Source organism: Bubalus bubalis, chromosome 6 (assembly GCF_019923935.1).
Source record: "Bubalus bubalis isolate 160015118507 breed Murrah chromosome 6, NDDB_SH_1, whole genome shotgun sequence".
NCBI lineage: Eukaryota > Metazoa > Chordata > Mammalia > Artiodactyla > Bovidae > Bubalus > Bubalus bubalis.
The window spans coordinates 33974628-33990165 of record NC_059162.1 but is presented as its reverse complement, the minus strand read 5'-3'; positions in this window follow the sequence as shown (position 1 = coordinate 33990165).

Here is a 15538-nt window from a genome sequence, read left to right as displayed (position 1 = left end):
TTACTTTTCAAGGAAGTGAATGTATTTAATAAACATGCTATGTCTTCATTTGTAAGCTAAAAAAAGGATTTCTAGAAGGGTTCCTTAAAGGCAAGAGCTGCCTTAGGACAGCAAAGACTCCCTATTTACTCATTGTAAATTCTGAGACCTCACTGTAAGTTTATTACCAGTTTAAAAAGTTTCTTAGCAACTCCCCCCCACTATTTTTTTTTTTTTAAAACTTGTGGAGTTTTTGTTTCTCAGAAATTTCTCTTTTAAAAACTTATTGAGAGCAAATAAATTTAAATCAGCCCTTAATACTTTTTCCTAACTGAAAAGAATAATTTTCATGAAAGAAATTTGGAAAATACAGAAAAGTAAGAAGAAAAAAGTCCACTCACAATGCACCAGTTTCAACAGATATGTGGTCAACTTCTGAGATACATTTATATGTTTAAAATATATTTTATATTACATATTTTTTAGCTCTTTTTTAAAAGACATTAAAAATATTCTTTTTAATTAGAGGATAATTGCTTTACAATGCTGTGTTGGCTTCTGCCCTATATCGACATGAGATCATACGTGTATTATTTTGTATTTTAAAAATATTTTAATGTCTTTCCACATTTCGTTAATATTTTCATATTCTTTATAAATTGTCATTACTGTACACTGTCCCATGGTGAGCCTCACCATAACTGACCATCAGGGCTCTTCTTAGGAATAACTGTGGCCTAATGTCATGGCTACCTACCACTTGTCTACTGTGGTACCAGACCACGGAGCTTTGAACTTTGGCTCCACCGCTTACTGGCTGTGTGACCTTGGACAAGTTACTTCCCCTCTCTGTGCCTCCATGTCCTCACTGATTCCATAGGGATAATAACAGCAATAATAATAATAATAGCAATCAATAATAATCATCCTCACAGGTTGACTCTGGATTCATTGAATCTCTGGATATAAAGCACTAAGTGCTCAATAAGTATTAGATATTATCTCTGCATATACGGCTTTGGGCTTCCCAGGTGGCTATCATGGTAAAAAACCTACCTGCCAATCCCAGAGATGCAGGAGGCCCGGGTTTGATCCCTGGGTCGAGAAGATCCCCTGGAGAAGGACATGGTAACCCACTCCAGTATCCTTGTCTGAAAAGTCCTATGGACAGAGGAGCCTGGTGGGCTACAGCCCACAGGGTCGCAAAGAGTTGGACACGACTGAAGCAACTTAGCATGCAAATAAGGTTTTACAGAATATTCCTAATCTTGATACCATGAGTAAAATGACCAGGTCCAAGGTATGTATCATCTGTCTGTCTTACTGCTTCTTGATAGAATGAATCAAAGCGTGTAAACTGCAGTTAAAATTCTTTCCCGCCCTCTACCTCTCCCACGCCTCCTGTGCAGTCCTGCCTCCTTCCCTTTCATGGGATCACGTTGAGCCCCTCCCCATGACCGGCTCGGGAGGCATGCATGGAAGGCTTTGTGACGAGGCTGCATCTTCCCTCCTTAGGGCTTCTGCCTCTTGCATGGAGAAGGGAGTGAAGTGATGGTGGATGGCAGAGGGAATTTAAAAAACTAGTCTGCTCCGAAAGGCCCCAAACAGAATGCAATAAAATAGGCAAGTCAGCTTGCCTTGGCCAGTCTGCCTTGAATGGGGCCAGCCATGAATAAAGTCTGCACTGGGGGACTGTCCCTTGTCAGTCACAAAACACTGTGGTTGGGTGGGTTGTGCCAGGACACATCACGCTCTGGCCTGCCCTGCTTCACCTTCCCGTGCCCCATCCTGCGGGACTTGAGGGGACCAGGGGGGCCACTGGTTGTGCCCCTAGATGGGAGGGGCTGGTAAGGCTTGGTTAGGATGACAGTGATCCTAATTTCCAAAGCTTTTATAAGAACGGTCACTCCATCAAAGCATTGCCTCATTCGTAAATGTATTTATATGGAATTCCAATAAAGATTTAAGCATCAAATCACATTTAACCCAACATTTGGCAAATCATTCTGCTTTCAAAATGAGAATAATCTATGAAGAAAGTGTTAGGCACTCAGTTGTGTCTGACTCTTTGCAGCCCCGTGAACTGTAGCCCACCAGGCTCCTCTGTCCATGGAATACTGGAGTGGGTAGCCATTCCCTTCTCCAGAAAATCTTCCCAACCCAGGGATCGAACCCAGGTCTCCTGCATTGCGGGCAGATTCTTTACTGTCTGAACCACCAGGGAAGCCCAAGTTGCCCAAATTAGGATGCCCTGGACCATCTTGGGTGGGTGGTCTTGCAGCTGGACCTGCTGGGGCAGCCTGCATGTCTGGAGATGGGGAGGAGCCAAGTGTCCTGGCTTTATGAGCAACCCTAGGGCTTCCCAGGTGGCATTAGAGGTAAAGAACCTGCCTGCCAATGCAGGAGACAAAACATGGGCTTCATCCTTGAGTCGGGAAGATGCCCTGGAGGAGGGGCACAGCAACCCACTCTATTCTAGTATTCTTGCCTGGAGAATCCTGTGGACAGGGGAGCCTGGCAGGCTACGGTCCTTAGGGTCGCAAAGAGTTGGACACGACTGAAGCGACTTAGCATGCACCCTCCTATTTAGGGGCCAGGGTGGACTTCCAAAGGCCCAGGAAATGTTGGAGATTTGAAAGAAAATCTTTGAGGGCTGCAAACTATGAAAAAGACAATGTCAAAATTGCTGAATGTTTAACAACGTGCCTTCAGAAAGTAACATCAACTTTAATATTTAAGTTTGGTATCCATACACATGTCATTATATTTGAAAACAATTTGTAAGTTGGATTTTTGGCAAGAGTTCCAGACTGTGCAGGATGATTGAAGAGAAATCATAACCAATAGTTAATTGAATGAGTTACTCAGAGGCAAGTCATTTCAAAAGGAAATTCATGAACATCCTTTCACATTTCAAGCAAAGAGGGTTCTATTTAATGAGGGATGTGCGTGCAATTTTAATGTTTGTTTCAATAAGGGTGGGGCCTTATCTAAGAATCAGATGCAGCATTTGGAAAGGACTGAAAGCGCCCCACCCGTCCCTGAGCCTTTCACCTGGCTCAATCTATATAGTGTCAGGGAGGTAGTTAACTTTGTGACCCCTGGTTAAAATTACTGTTTCGTGGTATACAGCTCTTTCACTTTATTGCTGTGATCTTAGGCAAATTGTATGAACTCTGAGTTTCAGTTCTCTTACCTGTAAGATGGGGATACCAAGGTCTCCTGCACTGGTTATCACGGACATTAAATAAAGCTCTTAGCTGGGTGATCAGCACACAGAAAAGCCAGAGTGCTCATGTGAAATTTATGAAACCTTAATGCTTCCTGTCTCTATCTTTCTACCCATCCCTCCTTCTCCCCAGCAGACCATGGAGTCCGATTCCTGCCGATGCTTTTTGCTCACATCCCAGAGTCAGCAAAGACATTTATTTGCTGGGTGAAAGGCATGTATTGGGGCAGAGGTGGGGGAGGGGAGCAGAAGGGAGGGAGTACGTGCTGAGGGCCTCGGTGGGTGAACATCTTGGCAGAGGTCAAGATGGAGATGGTAGTGTGGTAGTCAAAAGGCTGCTGGAGGAAGTGACCCTGCAGGCCAGATCCTCAACCTGTCACAATGCCTGGAGATGACTGCAGCACAGTAACTGAATGCCTCTGACCCAGCTCATGGGAGGCCTGCAGCAGACCAGGCACACTGCTCACCAACTTATAACAGGGAATCAAAACACCAGCAGAGGGTTTCTCAAAAGTCCACCTGCAAGGGCTTGGTGAGTAGGGAGATGGAACCAGGGGTTTGAACAGCCTCTGTTGGCCCTGGACCCCTTCTCCTCTGCAGCCATATGCCCCCGGGCAGAGCCATGCTAGCTCATAGAGTGCCTTTGTGTAATTAGAAAAAGATGCTTCTTCTTTGAAGATTCAGGACTCACGCTGGGGAACACAGCTTGGTGAGCAGACAGTAGGCTGGCTTTTGGTCCCTGATCACCCAGGAGCTCTTGTCAGTGGATACCCCGTTGGATGGAGATGGTAGACTGACACTGGCCCCTGGGCCCCTGCAACCTGAGGGTGTGTGTACAGCCACATTGTCACTGATGTCACTGGCTCTTGCATCTGCCCTTGGAAGGTGTCACCCAGCCAGATCTGGGAGTTCCTGGCAGCATCCTACTTGAGCTTATAAGTCAAATGAAGCTGCAGGCGCCTCTGATCCACCCCTGTCTTATAGCTGAACAAAGTTCAGTGCCCACAGTGCTGCCCAGGGCCCTCAGTGCTGCGGTGGGGTTCCACAGACTCATGTCACGGTGCCCCCAGGGCAGTCTGCCTTGGGTGCTGGAGCCCCTGATGTGAAGAATTGAGTGGCTCTTTTCCTTCCCCTCTGCCACATACCATTGCTGTGCAGCAGGGGCCTTGCCGGGCTGCTTGAACACCGGGTCACGCACAAACCCAGGGCTGATGTTCACCCATGTGTCACCTTTGTGGGAGATAGAAAAATGTGGGCCCTTTGGGCAGGCATAGCCCTGATAGCGTTTTGGGGTAGAGAAGAGTTTTTGCCCCTCCCCCCCACCGCCTCCCCTCGCCCCCCTCGCTGGCCCAGGCAGCCCAGGCAGCCATACCAGGGCAAGTTCCTTGGTGAGCAGAGTGTAGACTGAATTTCAGCTTCCACTTGCCCCACTGATAGCCCTATGCGGTTTCAAACAGATCCACACGGTGGCGCTAGTGAGAGCCTTGTGAGACGTGCAAGGGCTTCAGCTCCTGCCTCTGAGGCTGGGCTGGGGCACCCTCTCCAGGCACCCATATCAGTGTCTCATGATGCTGGCACCTATGGGGCCCCACCCCACTAGCCCAGTAGGCAGGCTGGCTCACATATGAATCCTCCCATTGAGATGTGGCTTAGGCTAAGGCAGGACTCTCCCAGGAGAAGAGCTGCCCGGGGTGAGCTGGTGTGGACACTCTTGTCTCCCCTACGAGGATTTGAATCCTTTTGCTCTGCTGCTCTAGACCCCATTCCACTCCTCTTCCCTCGTCACCACATTCTTCTTTCAGGTCTATGGGCCACATGTAGTCAGGCCCCTGTCCTGTTACAGTCAGCAGATCCTAACTGGCTTTCCTGGCTGCCCAGGCTCCTCATCTGGAGCACCTCTTAGTTTTAAGATGATTTCTACAGGAGTTCAGGCTTCCCCAGAGGCTCACGTGCAATGCAGGAGACGTAGGAAATGGGATTTGATCCCTGGGTCAGAAAGATCCCCTAAAGGAGGAAATGGCTACCCACTCCAGTATACTTGCTTGGGAAATTCTTGGGACAGAGGGGCCCGGTGGGCTACAGTCCATAGGGTCACAAAGAGGCAGACCTGACTGATCAGCTGAGCACTGCAGGAGTTCATTTCATCTCCTCTGAGTGGATTTGCCTGTAGCCTTCAGAGCTTGAGGAAGGCCCATGTCCCTGACATGCTCTGGCTTTACCCTGGTCCTAGTCAAGGAGACAAGGCTCTTGCTAAGAGGGCTGGCGAGGCGAGTGTGGGCTGTGGTGGTCAGCAAGGAGGAAGCTCTGGGCTCCAAGGAGGAGGTGGGCTTTGACTGGGCCCTGCAAGGATGTGGAAAACCTGTATGGAGGAGGGAGAGGGAGGAAGGCATCCTAGGGCTGGCTGGGGGGCATCTCCCCTTCCTCCTCTGGTGTGGGGTCAGTGTCCTGAAGGCCACATGGACAGTGCCTCCCTGGGGTGGGGCCTAGAGGGGTCACCTAGGCTCTTGGAGACAGGGACTGAGTCAGCTGGAATGGGAGGCTTGTTCTCAGTGGGTGCTTCCCATGGGTGCTCAGCATATAGCTCTGGCAGGGAGTTTGGGGTCCTGAATTCAGTTGTCCAGGATAATGGTAACAAGGGCTCACACTTACTGAACACTTTCCATATGTTACTGTTTTAGGAATTTTACATATACGATTTCATTTATCTCCAAATTGGCCCTGTGAAGTAGGCATTATTTTTTTTTTTTTTAGGCATTATTATTATTGCCATTTACAGAGGGAAAAAGCACAGAGTAGTTAAGTAACTTTCCCAAGGTCACACAGCTAGGAAGTAGTGGACCCAGGATGCCAACCCAGGATATCTGGCTCTATCTTTTGTGTCCCACTATCTTCTTCCTTTGGCTTCTGTGGATGAGGTGGCCGAGGAGCCCATTATGGCTAAGGTGGGGGCAGGTCCCTTAGACTGTAAGAGAAGGGTGGCCATGGCAGGCCCCCAGAATGAATTTTCAGTGTAAAATATGGTTGCAGCCCTGGACCTGAGCAACAACCTCTACCCTCTGGGATGGCAATTGGGGGTTGCCCTGCCTCTGTAACCCAAAGTTAGAGTCAACTCTTTGTCCCCATTTTCTGTCACATACCTAGCAAGCCAAAGCTCCATCCCCTGGACTCTCTGTGAATGTCCCACTTATATACTTCTTCTGGCCCCTAGGTCTTTGATTTCCTTACTGCCTCCTGCCTCCTGGGGAGAATTTTTTTTCTCCTAGGGACTACTTACCATTCGTATGGCTATGACAGATATAGTTCTCAGTGCAACCCTTATCCAAAACCTGGAGAAAACAGGATGCCTTCCACTTGCTCCTGTGAGTCAAAGAAAAACCACTGTTATTACTTACTTGAAAACTGGGGGTCAGGAAAGGATGGCTTTTTCAATAACCGGATATGCATAAAGAAACGAGGCCAACTCCACCCTCACGCTATGTACAGAAGTCAATTCTATGTGTGTTGAAGATCTGCTTTTATATGAAAATATAGAGGAACATCTTGATGACTCTGGAGTGCAAAGATGTCTTAAACAGGAGACCAAAAGTGCTAATCATGAAGGAAAAAATGATAAATGAAGTTTATATTAAGAAATTCTATTTATCAAAAGCCACAGGATGAGAACATAAAATAAAGGGCTTGCATCTAGAATAAAGAACTCCTAAAAAGCAATAATAGAAAGGTAACAATAGAAAATAAACACAGGTCTTAGGCATTTCACAGAAGAGAACATCTAAATGACCAATAAACACATGAGGTGTTCATCTTCATTTGCCATCAGGGAAATCTAAACTAAGACCTCAGATTGCTACTACTGGACATCTGCCAAACTGGCCCCAAAGGAAAAAGCTTGGTGGCGTGCCAAGTGTTGATGAGGGTGTGGAGCCGCTGGAACGGTCCTGTGTTACTGGGGGGAGTGTCAATGGGTGTGGATACAGAAAGCTGTTTGGTGGTATCTGGCAAAGCAGGACAGGCACGCCCTGTGACCAGGAACCCCACTCCTTGGTAGGCTGTCATAGCAGCACCGTCCAGGTAGCTCAGCGCCGGTCAACTGCAGAACAAAGAAATGGAGGCGGCTGAGTCACACAAAGGGATGCCAGACAGTGAGGGAAATGAGCAAACCACAGTCACACACACACACCGCGCAACACCACACAGGCAGGGCTGCTGAAGAAACAGACACATATGCTAAGTGACTCCAGTTACCAAAACCTCAAACCGGGCCACACCACTCCATGGTATTAAAGGTCAGGCTAGTGGTAACCCTTGCGGGGTAGTACAGACTTTTAGGGCTGTTTGGGGTATAAATGATGTCCTATTTTTTTCTCGATGCTGTTAGCCAGAGTCCGGATTTTGTGAAAACACATCGAACTGTATATTTGTAACTTGTGTACTTTTCCTATACATATTTAATACATATAGGAAATAAGAATAAGAAGTTAAAAACCAAAATCATGGGGACGGGTGGGACTAACCCACAGACTTGCCCTGGGAAACCCTGGGATCCGAGCCAGGGCGTTCTCAGGCACAGGACCAGGAAGAGCCTGCAAAGCAGACTTGGTCTCTGTGGTCAGGTCCCTGGTATCAAGGTGGGAGATACAGTGATGGCCCTTCTACCCAGAGGAGATCTGCCTCAACCTGGGGCTCACCTCGATGCAGGGGACACAGAAGATCCGGAGGCTTCTTGCCGAGTCAGGGCTGGGTTTGGCAGTGGGGGTGTTGCAGGGGAAGCGTTTTGGCCAGGGGAGTGACAACCGGCAGAAAGTCTGCTTTCCTGCCTCCGGGCTGCAGGCTCTGTGTTTGCCAGCCTTACCTACCCTGTCCACAACAGCCGAGCTACTCTTTTCTTAAAATTGATTTAAAATCAATTTACGTAAAAAAAAACCAAAAAACAAAAACGATCTCAGGACTTCACTTCCAGTGGTTAAGAGTCTGCGCTTCCCATGCAGGGGGCACAGCTTTGATCCCTGGTTGGGGATCCCACATGCTGTGCAGGAGGGGAAAAGTTAACATTGTATTTGAGGAAAATAAAAAAATAAAAATAATTTAAAAAATCAGTCTCAGTGTAACTTCACAATCACGAGGATGGCTGTAATTGGAAGGAAGAAATAGAAAATTAGTGGAGAGGTTGAAACCCTCATACATTGCTGGTGGGAGTTTAAAATGGCGCGGCCGCTGTGGAAAACAATTCGGTGGTTTCCCAAAAAGTGAGTCACAGGATTACCATCAGATCCAGCAATTGCAGTCCTACCTACATATTCGAAAGAAATGAAAAGTGGCATTTAAATAAATACATGAACATTTATGTTCATAGCAGCACTGTTCATGATAACCTAAAAGTAAAAATAGCCCAAAGATACATCAACAGAAGAAGGGGTAAACAACAGTGGTATATCCATGCAATGGAATATTATCCAGCCATAAAAATAAATATCCATCCTCCAAAATAAAATAAATGAATAAATTTTAAAAAGAAGAAATGGAGTCCTGAGCCATGTAACAACATGGATGAACCTTGAAAACACTGCACTAAGTGAGAGAAGACAGATACAATAGGCCATATACCGCATGACTCCATTTATACGGAATATCCAGAACAGGTGACTCCATAGAGACAGCCTGGGCCTGAGGAAGAGGGACAATGGGGAGCAGCTGCATAAGAGGTATGGGGCTTGCTTTTGGGGTGATAAAAACCTTGGAACTAGATAGAGGTGGCAGTTTCACAATATTTTAAATGTACTTAATTGCCATTGAATTGCTGACCTTAAAACGTTAAATTTTATGTTAGGTGAATTTCACCTAAATGTAAAACAAATGTGAGAAAAAATAACCAGTCTCAGTTTTCTTACTGGCAAAAAGAGGCTAAAATACTACTTACTTCATGGGAGGTGGTAAGGAATAAAACAGTATGTTCAAAGCGGCTCCTGTTCAGCTCTTCAATAAAAGGTGCCTGTTGTTCTCTGAATGCCACTTCCTAAGGTTGCATCAGGGATGCCCCAGTCTCCCTGCTGGCCCCTGGGAGCTGTGGCTTACCTCCCTGGGCAAAAATCCCAAAGAGCTCTAGGTGTGAGGTGGTACCTAATGGGCTATTGTTCTCATGTGGATGAAGATATGCCCCTTGCAAGAGTAGTGGAGCCGCTGCGGAACAAGCGAGTGTTCTGTGGGAGGTCTGGAGGGGCTGAAGCTGGGCATTCCCAGGGCAAGAGGTAAGGGGTGGCTTTTCCCCTGCCTGGGAACTGCAAATGTGACCACCAGGAGATGGACCAAATATCAATGTATATATCCATATACCTGGGCTTCCCTGGTGGCTCAGTGGTACAAGAATCCACCTGCAATTCAGGAGATGTGGGTTCAATCCCTGGGTCAGGAAGTTCCCCTGGAGGAAGGCATGACAACCCACTCCAGTATTCTTGGCTGGAGAATCCCCATGGACAGAGGATCCTGGTGGGCTACAGTCCATAGGGTTGCAAAAAAGTCAGACAAGACTGAAGTGACTGAGCACTCTCGTGTCCATATACCTAATCTTGCCTTGCTGTCTTTGAAACTCTTCATACTTATGTGGATTGCCTGTGTGCACATAATAAACTTGATTTTCTCCTGTTAATCTGCCTTATGCCTGCCAGAAGAACTGAGAGGAGAAAGAGGGGAAAACCCTTCTCCCCCATGGTCAGGCAATCTCTCTAGGATCCTCTCCTCTCCTTCTCTTGCATGCACCCTGAATAGAATAGAGGTTGCTGTGTGTTTGGCAGGGAGGGAGGTGGGCTTGGAGTGGAGGGCAGGCCCTGCCTAGGCCTACCCCTCCATCCACCCCATCCAGCTATTGAACTTCTGGCCTTGCCCCTGACTCCAGGGCCTGGCCAGTGCTGAGGCAGGACCAGTGTGGGAAGGCTCAGACCCAGGAACTGGTGGCTTGGAGTTGGTCTCCTTGCTGGAGGTTCAGGGATCTAGGGATGCAAGAGGTGTCCGACCCCTCTGTGTCCTGAAGCCACAGCCTTTCCTTCTCTCCCAGCCACTTCTGTGTGAGTCTGCGTTACCTCTGCTTCATGTTTCATTGGTTAGTTCTCAAGCCAGGCTTAGTTGACCTGTCCCAGATTGCCCACTGAGACCACAGCTCTCATTGGCCCTCCACAGGGGGTTATCCCCAACTCCTGATGCTCTACCAAGGGCAGAACTCCTGGAACGAGACCACCACCTCTATTACATCATCACTGCTTAGAGATTCCTGCTTCTCCCACCTCAGCTCAGGCCTTCTGAGGGCACACAAGGCCCAGTTCCAGTCTGCTGGAGCCAAGCCTACAGCCTGCTTTGTGCTCCCGCCAGACCCACTCGTTGCCACTGCTGACTGAAAGAAAAATGCATAAGGCTGGAGCTGTGAGTGTAAGTTTATTCAGCATCTGACCAAGGACTATGGCTCAGGAGACATTTGCTCAGTAAACACGTTCTCAGCTCTGAGTAAACCGCCAGTTTTTTTGTGATTTTTGGCTAGAGACTATGTGCAGTCAGGCGTACCTCTGGGTGAAAGATTAACGCTAGTCACAAAGGACACATATCTCAAGTTAAGGATTGTGGTGTTTTCCTATGCATGAAAGGGTACAAGAATCTGGAGTCATTAAAGTTCTTCCTGAGATGTGCATCTAACTATGGGCCTGCTTGTCCACGGTGCAGAACCACCTGTTATTATTATTCTTGTTTCCTCTGTCTGAAGCCCAAAGTGCCCTGTTGATCAGTGCAGTGGGTTAATCCTTGTAGAAATGGGCGATGAGCAAGGCTCTCTGTTTACTTATAGTTTCTTGCCTTTTGGTCATAAATTCTACCAAGGTTTGAGACACATTTCCTGACCAATTTGTCCCATGGTGCCAGGAAGGCTCATTCCTAGGTCAAATGAGGATTTTGTTGGCAGGTCACTTGATGTGTTATGGTTGGGCTGGGCCCTTCTAATGGTAGCCATGAAGGTCTCTGCACCATTTGTCTCACTGTTATGGTCTAGGACATGATTCCGCCTTGCTGCTTCTTCCCATACCAAGAGTTACAGTTTGACAATAATTTTAATCTTATATAGAACTATATATTTGATTGATGATTTCAAGTTGCCTAATAATCATTGTTTTTGTCAGAGGCTCATGTACATATTGGGAAATACAAGAAACTATAATCTTGGATTTTCCTGGAGGCTCAGTGATAAAGAATCCATCTGCCAGTGCAGGGGGCACGGGTTCAATTCCTGGTCTGGGAAGATCCCACGTGGCGTGGGACAACTAAACCTGTGCACCGCAACTACTGAGCCAGAGCCTGTGAGCTGCGACTGCTGAAGCCTGCATGCCCTAGGGCCTGTGCTCCACAATAAGAGAAACCACTGCAGTGAGAAGCCTGCACACCACAGCTAGAAAGTAGCCTGCACAGCAACGAAGACACATCACAGCCATAAATAAATAAATCTTAAAAAAAGAAACAACATCTTGTAAAATAGAATACAAGTCTTATAACATTAATAGGGCCATAAGTGAAAATTTAAGTCAAGAACTCCCATTAGGTGCAGCCTAGTATATCCCTGGTTACCTGACCCAGTCTGTTCTATACCAACTACTATCTTTAAGGCTAATTATATATATTGATATGGTTCATAAGGTGGGGCTTGCTAGGTAGCTCACCTGGTAAAGAATCAGCCTGCAGTGCAGGAGACCCCAGTTCAATTCCTGGGTTGGGAAGTTCCCCTGGAGAAGAGATAGGCTACCCACTCCAGTATTCTTGAGTTTCCCTGGTGGCTTAGACAGTAAAGAATCTGCCTGCAATGCCAGAGACCTGGGTTTGATCCCTGGGTTGGGAACATCCCCTGGAGAAGGGCATGGCAACTCACTCTAGTCTTCTTGCCTGGAGAATCCCCATGGACAGAGGAGCCTGGTGGGCTACAGTCCATGGGGTCACAAAGAGCTGGACATGACTGAGTGACTAAGCACATTGTTCATAAGGTGCCCAGTCCAATTTCCTACTATTATTAAGCTGATGCATGTATTAAATTTAGTATGATTTAAGGAAACCTTCAGCCCTATGTAACTAATTCTTGTTGATACTAAATTTCTGTTAACAGTTTTAGGAAACCATCAGGTCCTCCACTGGAGTTCAGTAATTTCCAACCCCGTTCAGTGTTTGATCTAAAAGTTATCAGAAACCTCTACTTGTCAAGAAGTTCTTTCTATGAATTGTCTTGAAGACAAAGCATTTTGTAAGAGTATCAAAGTAAAACAGTAACTATTTATAAATGTCAAAACAAAACGGCATGGTTAAAGATTGGATTACAATGTGATTGACAAAGAAATTTGGTTAGTTCTATGACATACGACATTTTAAGATAATAACTAGAGCTGTGATTGATAACATTATGCCAGAGCATATGCAAATTTCATATAATTCCTAGAGCATTTATATTAATAACATATATCCATAAAATATAAATTAAGAAGGTTTATTATCACTCATTTGACAGTGCTTCCCATGTAATTTAATATATCAAATAAGCCTTGTTTAATATCTTTCTTCGAGCTGTTTCAGAGTCCTGCTAAAATGTTTCAAAGTTAGAGGTTAAAAAGGTTTCATTTAGAATTTTATTTGGGAAAGTTTGTCAAGATATCACAAGATTTTAAAACACTTGGCCAAACAGGATCACGGTCATTGTGAAACAATGCTTATTCACTTAACCAAAGTGACAAAGATTTCAAAGGCAAATACAGAAAGTTACAAAGGTTACTTAAAAGGTGAAGAAACTGTACAATCTGTTATCAAAAGCAGATTGATATTCCAAGAAACCTTTGTCCTTTTAACAGAGAGAAAGCCAGTTTCTAGTTTTGCACTTACTTTTAATATAAAAAAGTCATTCATTCAATTAAATTTATTCTCACCTTAGCCAGCCCTGACCATGCACAAAACTCTTTTCTCAGGGTTTCTTACCCAAACTTTTTACAGCTTTTTTACCTTCAGATTTTGTCCTATGTTTTCCCTTTCTCTCTCTTACTCTTTTTAACCTTTCTTTAGGATAAAATTCCTTTTTTTCCTTAACAAACACGTTTTCATTCCTTGCTTACCAAGATGTTTTTCCTTACTAATTTTAGTAGTTTTCGTCACACATATTGATTGGAATTCTTAACCTTTAAAAATCTTAATTTCTAGTGAAAACTAAGAAGTAAACAACTGTAAATTTACTTTCACATTTGTTGTTAGTGGCTAAGGTTGTGTCCGACTCCTTTGCAACCCCATAGACTGGCCTGTCAGGCTTCTCTGTCCATGGGATTTCCCAGAGAAGAGTACTGGAGTGGGTTGCCATTTCTTTCTCCAGGGGATCTTCTCAACCCAGGGATCTAACCCCTGTCTTTTGCATCTCCTGCATTGGCAGGCAGATTCTTTACCTCTGAGCCACTGGGGAAGCTCTCACTCACTTTCACATTAGCAGTGTGAGATTGGCAAGCTTGTGAACACATTCCACAGCCTCTAGAAACACACATGTCCTCCCAGCATAATTTATTTCCTCATTGTGGTACAAGATGTGTGTCTGATAAACCGAAACATCTTTCTTGTTTTGTTTTTTTTTTGTCTACTAAGAAGATAAAAAGAGGTAAACTTAGACTTGTTTAGCAATTAATGCCTAAGTATTTTGTCTTATTTTGAAAATAATCTAGACATTCAATGAATTCCCATAATTTAATTTAATGTAGCAAAACTCCAAAGTTTCAAGTCACCATAAAGATTTGGAGAAACTTTTTTTTAAATTCAAGATCTTTCTTTCCTTTTTTTTGGCCATTCTGCATGGCTTTCAGGATTTTAGTTCCCTGACCAGGGATTGAACCTGAGCCTGTGGCAGTGAAAACATCGACCAGGGAATTCCCTGGAGAAACTATTTTTCAGTAGATATACCATAAGACATAATTATTCTCAAAAGTGAAATTGCTCAGTTGTATCCAACTCTTTGCAACCCCATGGACTTTAGCCTACCAGGCTCCTCTGTCCATGGGATTCTCCAGGCAAGAATACTGGAGTGGGTTGCCATTTCCTTCTCCAGGGGATCTTCCCGACCCGGGGATCAAACCTGGGTCTCCCGCACTGCAGGCAGATGCTTTACCATCTGAGCCACCAGGGAAGTTATTATTCTCAAAAGTTTACATCAAACTCTTATCTCACTTACATTTAGTTTACTTATGAAAATACCATCATACCAAGTTATTTTTCTTGATGACAAATTTTGTTAGAGATAACATGAACTTGTTTCACTTTCGGTAAACTTAGGTAGAATAAAGGTTTTAATACTGATAACTCTGTAGACAAGATAGGCCTATGTAAATTAAGCCAAGCAACAAACTTGTTTTTATTTACTAAGTATTGGTTTTAGATCATGCGTGCAGGCTGGCTCAGTCGCTTCACTTGTGTCTGACTCTTTTGTGACCCCATGGACTGTAGCCCACCAGGCTTCTCTGTCCATGGGATTCTCCAGATAAGAACACTGGAGTGGGTTGCCATTCCTTCCTCCAGGGGGTCTTCCCAACCCAGGGATAAAAATTGCATCTCTTATGTCTCCTGAATTGGCAGGTGGGTGCTTTATCACTGGTGCCACCTGGGAAGCCCCAATCCTAGATCACATAATCTTAAAAATAATGCATTGGTTTCTATTACATTTAGAAATAGTTAATTCACAAGCGTTTACTTTTAAGCCAATTAAATAGAGCTGCTTTACAAATTAAGATTGGCAATACTGTCAGGAGTTAGAAACATAACTTATCTATAAAATATATAAGACATAATAGATAGACACAACCAGAGATCACATTGCTTTCATTTTAAGGCTTTAGTTATGAATCAGGTATAAAACAAAACTCACTAGTTTATAAATAATTGTTAATTTATAGCTGTGCTGGGTCTTTGTTGCTGTGTGGGCTTTTCTCTAGTTTCGGAGACCAGGGCCGCTCTCTAGTTGCACTGCGCAGGCTTTTCACTGCAGTGACTTCTTCTGTTGCGGAGCACCAGTTCTAGGGTCTGCACGTTTCGGTAGTTGCAGTGTTTGGGCTTAGTAGTCGCGGCTCCCAGGCTCTAGAGCATGGCCTCAGTAGTTGTGGGGCACAGGCTTAGTTGCTCTGAGGCATGTGGGATCTTCCTGGACCAGGAATCGAACTTGTATCTCCTGCATTGGCAGGTGGATTCTTTACCACTGAGCCCCCAGGGAAGCCCACTAGTTTATGATTAACAGCTGGAATAAATTAAGTCTCTCGCCTGAGTTTAGAAAGGCCTTTTTCCCTCTCAGTCTCAGGAATT